The 6917-nt window shown below is 43.9% G+C and overlaps 1 pseudogene; it reads left to right on the top strand.

Annotated features, from left to right (window-relative positions):
• Window positions 1–3262: 3262 nt before the first annotated feature.
• Window positions 3263–3661, top strand: LOC114639403 (annotated as a pseudogene).
• Window positions 3662–6917: the final 3256 nt, after the last annotated feature.

Genomic DNA, 6917 nt, shown 5'->3' with positions numbered 1-6917 from the left:
TGTGCAGTGCAATGTGCTCACTTTGATCACTCTCCACCTTACCTTTGGGGACAGGGTCTCTCACTGAACCCAGCACTCATCAAATGGCTAGACAGGCCTGTCAGCCGGTGCCAGGGCTACATGTGTACATTTCTGTTGCCCTATGCAGAGGTTAGAGACACCTGTGCCGGGGCTGGCTTTTCCACATGAGCCCTGGGGATCCAGACTCAGGTCCGAAAGCTTACCCGGCAGGCTCTTCCTCCCTGGCTGAGGGCATCTCCTATGCCCTATGAGTAGTTGCATTCTAGAATGCAACCTTTCAGTTTATGAGTATCACATAAATCTATATTCTTTGGGTGTCTACTCTCTGCAGATGGATTAGACACAAGGACACAAGATGCTCTGGTACTCGAGCAGTTACTGCACTTACTTTCAAGCAGCTGACGGAGCAGGATCAGCCTTGGGAACGTATTGCTTAGAAAATGTCCTTGGGACATGGATTGACTTTAATCGCTAAACGGCACCAGGATGCATACCGTTTCCTAATCCAATCATAAAGCTGCTTCCTGATTTAGAACACCACGGCTAAAGTTACAGGCATCCGAGCATTTTATCTTGCTGGTGGTTTTGTGCAAACGTGGATAACATTGCACAGGGCATCTCCATGAATACAGTATCTCCTATATCCATTCCCTCACTCCAGTTCTCAGAAGGAGGATTACTGGCCTGAGGGGCTTTCACAGATAAATCTCTTTTGGAGTCTCTCCAGGTCAATTTGGAATGCTGTGAGCAGTGACAGCAGGAAAGAAATAAATGGCATGGCAGTCACACCCTGTGGGCATACTTTGACACCTTCGGAGCTTTGAGTTTCTAATAATATGAGAGTATTTGGAACTAAGTAGTCATAGAATAAGGCTTTTAGTGTGTGGTTTTCATGGACACAATAGCCTCTATTAAAATGCAGGCTCCGGCTGGAAAGATGGCTCAGTGGTAAAGAGGAAGTCCCCAGTACACACATTAAGCAGCTCACAACTGGAACTCCAGGTCCAGGGACCCAACAACCTCTTCTGGCTTTCAAGGGTGGCTGCAGCCACTGTACACAGGTGCACATAATTAAAAATAAGAAAGCAAATTTTTTCAGTTGCCTTCTTTTTTTTTTTTAATTCAGTCTTTAACAAACAGGGTGATAGTGGTGGTTCATGCCTGGAATCCCAGGACTCAGGAGACAGAGGCAGATGAATTTCAAGTCTGAGAAGAGGCCACCTTGCAGGAGTGAGACACTGTGACCAAAAGAAGGACGTCTCTCTTAACGGGCAGTGGGATAAGTAGTTCAAAAGCCTCTCCTTCAGCTGCTCATCAGCTGATTACTTGATTTGTAGGAAAGATTGTAAGAGCAAATGTTGTCTAGACGAAGTAAATGTACTTTAAAAGATTTGGGGGGAAATTAGAGTCTCGCCATTCAAATTCTTCATGATTTCATGATTACAAAATTGGAGACTTATTATTTGAGGAAAAATATGAACTTCAAGACACAGAAAACAAGGCAGGGAGTGGTGGTGCCTATCTCAACCCAGGACTTGGGAGGAAGAGGCCGGCAGATCTCTGTGAGTTCCAGGCCAGCCTGGTCTACGTAGTGAATAGCCAAGGCTCTATAGAGACCCTGTCTGAAAACAAAAGACACAGAAAAGAACAGTAAGTAGGGCAGCAATATTTTTTGAAGTTCCACAGTACTGTGACCTTCAAGGTTAGGAATTTACAAGGGTAAGGTGTTGGGGTGAAAGAAGACGCTCGTACAGAGAAGCTGGCATCTGGTGGCTGCAAAGTGCTTTGGGAAGTAGGACCAATAAGTTCCCAGAAACTCTCACACTAGGATGTTAGTTAGCTAAGCTCAGTAGGAAGTATCTGTGAGAGAAGGTCAAATCTCAGTAGGGAGTTAGGGGCGGGGAGACTATCAAATCTCAGTAGGAGGGTCTATGTGTGAGTGGGTGGGGGGAGTCTAATCTCAGTAGAAGGTCTACCTGTGGAACTTCTTAATTTCAGTTGGGGTCTTCTCAGTCTGGGTGTAGACTTGGCGGAGAGGAAGTGGCAGTTGGTATTTTGTGCATACAATGGCCACACTAGTACTTGGACAGGAAGTCTTTGCCATTCCCCTGAGTCTGAAGCTTTAGTTAGAGTCTGACCCAGCCATGCTCAAGTCAATAGTACACATTCACTGGGGACTTCACCACACTCTCCACAGCATCCTTAATGTGAGATAGCTTTTTGAAAATCAGTATTGTGAACCTTTTAGGGTTGTTGTTTTTATCACAACAATTTAAAGGGTCCAAAGAAAACTACCGTTCTATGAACACTGAAGTAAAAAGTGTTTTCTAGCATCTTCCCCTAGGAAGGACATGCGGCAGGTGATGGTTCTTAGTTATAAACTCATAACACTTAGTCTGCATGTGATCACCTAGTATTTGAAGAAGTCAGTGGCTTTTCACAATGAAAAGCTGGGTTTATTCTCAAACAGAGAACAAGCCACAAATAAGTTTTCCAACCAATCAACAAACAAACAGAGCAAGCAAATTCAATACCACACATGCAAGAACACTTATTAGTGAAATATGAGCCAGGAACATTTCAGATAAGAGAGTGGTTGATCTGACAAACTTAAGTGTCCTCACTGGAACAACTGGTAAGAGAGTTTTGGATTACAGCTGCCTCGTAAAACCAAGAGCATATGATTGCTGTGGGAGCGCTGGTACTAAATTCATCTTTGGATCTTTGTTACAAGATATTTGAACCTGTTTCTAGTTAGGATGTGGCTCAGCCCTTGGTATTCACCTTTAATCAAAAAATGAAGATGGTAAAGTTAGTTTGTAGAAAGAAGCACCCACCCCATGTTTGAAAGCGATGTCTATAACATGTATGAAAGTGAGTGGCTGAAAAAGTGGCCAGTCAGAGAGAGATTTGACAGAATAAGACAAGAAGAGAGGGGAAAGAGAAGCTACTTAAGGGAGAGACAGACAGCACAGGAGGAAGAGAGTACAGTCCAGGAATACAGAAGAGTTCGTGGAGAGCAGACAGGAGAGTTGAGAGGGAGAGTAGAGCAGCACAGAGAGGAAGACAGTTTTCCAGGGCGAGTTTTACAGAGACAGCTTGAAGAAAGAACAAGCAAGACACAGGTGAAGACAGAAAAAGCAAGAGAATGAGAAGAAGCCAGAGGATTAGAAAAGACTGCTAGAGGGCAGTGAGCAGTCCTGCCTCTATTTCTCCTCGACAGCTCTGGCACATAACCATCATGAAGGACAAGGTAACCATCCAGACCAGGAAGTTCATGACAAACCATCTGCTTCAGAGGAAACAGATGGCCATTGATGTCCTTCATCCTGGGAAGGCAAAAGTAACAAAGACAGAAATTCCGGAAAAGCTGGCTAAAATGTATAAAACCACACCAGATGTCATCTATGTATTTGGATTCAGAGCCCACTTCGGTGGTGGCAAGACAACTGGCTTTGGCATGATTTATGCTTCTTTAGATTATGCAAAGAAGAGTGAGCCTAAACACGAATTTGCAAGACATGGCCTTCGTGAGAAGAAAAAGACCTCCCAAAAACAGCACAAGGACCGCAAGGACAGAATGAAGGTCACGGGGACTGCAAAGGCCAATGCTGGTGCTCACAAAAAGCCAAAGGAGTAGATCTGTGGTGACTTGATGTTCTGTCTTAATGTGCAGATTTCTGAGAGGACAAATAAACTAAAAAGCTTTACGGAAAAGAAAGAAAGAAAGAAAGAAAGAAAGAAAGAAAGAAAGAAAGAAAGAAAGAAAGAAAGACTGAAAGAGAGAAAGAGAGAAAGAGAGAGAGAAAGAAGGGAAGGAAAAGAAGGAAAGAAGGAAAGAGAGAAAGAAAGAGGAAAAGTAAAAGATTGCTAGAGTTAGTTTGAGGTCAAGTAAAGCACTTCTGAGGCTGAGAGAAAAGTCAGCTGGGAATAGAGATTGAGCCAGAACAGGTGAGTTGATCCAGCCAGCTAGAGAGCAGAAAGAACTAGGAAGGGGTGAGTTTAATAGGGAGTAAGTCTCAGAGCCTAAAACAGTGTAGGCCTAGATAAGATTGTATAGAAGCTAGAAGCTTCCAGGAGTAGGCCTAGGTTAGTAGACAGGCAGCAAGCCTCTGAAATGACAATTCTCTCAAGTGAATAAAGGTTAGTTTTACAGATCTTCAACTCTAAGGATCTAAATTTTGGTCCAATGTCTGTATTAGAAGGCAGACTGCTCAGATTCAGAAGCCGGTTTGTGGGGATTCTAATCCCAGGTTTGCCATTTACAACCTGTGAGGTTTCAGGCTGGTTACTTAACGATTTTATACTTCAAATCCTCCACCTATGAAAGGGAACAACTCATAAAGAGTTGTTGAAGACTTAATGAGATAACGTTTCTACAGCTTTATATAGTTCCTGGCACACAGGAAATTCTATTAGGCTACATGCTGATGTTATGAATCTGATTTCTCCGTTTTTGTTCTGCCTCCTCCTTAAAATAAAGCTTCACAGGCCATATTAAGGAATCAAAATGATAATGGACATTTCTACAAATATAATCTGCATTTCCCAAGGTACAGTACAGTGATTTTAAAGCCTGACAGAAGGAAAGGTAATGGGACATAGCAAGAGGAAGAAGCCCCTCATTCTGGAATCTGGCTGGGCTTCTGTTCTTCCTCATTCAGAAAAGGACGCCTAAGACTTTCCTAATAAATGCTTGCCTGTGCTTGATAAAGCAAGGCTATCATCTTAGCCTATATTCCCATCCTAAACCCTGCAAAACAGACATTTCTGTATCAGTGTTTTTGACAGTGCGGGTATGAGATACATGTGAAGAATAGTATGCCACAGCTGGGTATGGTTTAAGGTTTTAATCCCAGCACTGGAGAGGCAGAGGCAAGCGAATCTCCAAAAGTTTGAGGGCACTCCAGGCTACATAGTGAGAACTAGATTCAGCTTGGGTTGCATAATAAGACCTTGTCTCAAAAAAAAAAAAAAAATCTAGGGGCTGAAGAGATGGTTCAGTGGCTAAGAGCACTGACTCCTCTACCAGAGGATCTGAGTTCAATTTCCAGGAACCACATGGTGGCCCACAACCATCTGTAATGGGATCTGACACACCTCTTATGATGTGTCTGAAGAGAGCTACAGTGTACTCACATACATTCAATAAATAAATAAATAATAAATCTTTAAAAAAAAATCATCTAACAAAACAGGATGTGATGGAACACACCTTTAATCCCAGCACTCCAGAGGCAAAGGCAGGAGGATCTCTGTGAATTAGAAGTCAGCCTGGTCTTCCGAGTCCCAAGACAGCCTCGACTACATAGACCCTGTCTCGAAAAATAAAATAAAATGATAATAATAAATTTAAAACATCAAAACATTAGTTTAAAAAGAATACACTTGTCTTGCATATTAATTTACATAAATACTTAATTATCATCAGAAATTGTAGTCAAAACTAGTTTGAGTCACTGATTTCTAGGTGATAAAACTCAGTTTATTGTGTGTGGTCTTAAACTCAAGATCAGAAATAAAATCTAAACACAAGCTGGGCAGTGTTGTGGCTAGAGCCTTTAATTCTAGCACTTGGGAGGCAGAGGCAGACATGGAGGCCAGCCTCGTCTACATGAGTTCCAGGATATCCAGGACTACACAGTCTTAAAACAAAAAAATCAGAACAGGGCAATGCTGATATGTTGGTAACATTTTACAAACTGCTACACCAACAAAGGAATCCTTGCAAGGCTGCAACAAATGAAAGACAGGTGGGCGGAGAAAGGTTGTGGAGCGCTCAGCCTCTCCCTCCCTGGACTGTTTCCTTAATGCTTTCTTCCCTCAGCAGGCTCTCAGCTGTGAGAGCACTTCTGTGAATGCACTTCACCCGGTTCTTATTTAGTCCTCAGAATATGACCTCTATGCTCCCGCTCACCACCTAAAATGCTCTCTGTGGAGACACCAATGGGTGTGGTGGAGCGCCCGTAAACCCTTTGCCTCCCGACTGAAGTGTGTCATGTGTCATGACAGTTTTTGAACTCTCCCATTTTTTTCCCCTCTAGAGACAGGGTTTCTCTGTGTAGCCCTGGCTGTGCTGGGACTCACTCTGTAGACTAGGCTGGCCTCGAACTCAGAAATCCGCCTGCCTCTGCCTTGCAAGTGCTGGTGTAAGAAAAAAATTTTTAATTGGCCAGTATCTCAGAATAACAGGGCACCGTGAACTCGTGAACTCCGGGGAAGGGCCCCAGGGCAGGAACATACAAAAAATTTCTGAAAACTGTAGCTGTGAGTGTGCTGATAACAGAGAGAGCACTCCTGCCTGGAACTTCCTGACTCCTCAGTTTCCCAGCTGTATGCCAATAAGAAATATGATCAAGCGAAGCCCCTAATCCCCAGCCCCCCTCCCAGCCTGTGGCTTTTGTCTTTTTAAACCTGTGTATTTTGATGTTCAGGGCTCTCTGTCTCCTTCCCTCTTGCGGAGGTAGGAGACTGAGTCCCAGCATGCTGGTTCCTAAGTAAAAGCCTCTTGCTTTGATTGCATCAAGTGCCTGACTTCAGTGGTCATTTGGGGGGCACTGGTTCCTGAGACTTGAGCAGAGGTCTGAGCCTCTTCTGGGGCCTTACACTGGGATTAAAGGCGTGTGCCACCACCGCCCGGTGTAAAGTTATTTTCATACAATGTATTCTGATCACCCTCACTCATCTTCCAACTGCAAACCTTCCATCTCTCCCCCTTCCTTCCCCCCCTTCTCTCTCTTAAGAAAACAAACAGCTTGGTGTGGAGGTGTTCTGCTTTGACGCGAGCATTTGGGAGACAGAGACAGGTAGATCTCTGTGAATTCCAGGCCATTTAGAGATAAAGACAGAGAGAGAGGGAGAGGGAGAGGGAGAGGGAGAGGGAGAGGGAGAGGGAG

This window comes from Grammomys surdaster, unplaced genomic scaffold, assembly GCF_004785775.1.
Source record: "Grammomys surdaster isolate TR1022 unplaced genomic scaffold, NIH_TR_1.0 125702, whole genome shotgun sequence".
In the NCBI taxonomy this organism is placed as follows: domain Eukaryota; kingdom Metazoa; phylum Chordata; class Mammalia; order Rodentia; family Muridae; genus Grammomys; species Grammomys surdaster.
This window is presented reverse-complemented; position numbering and strand designations above follow the sequence as displayed.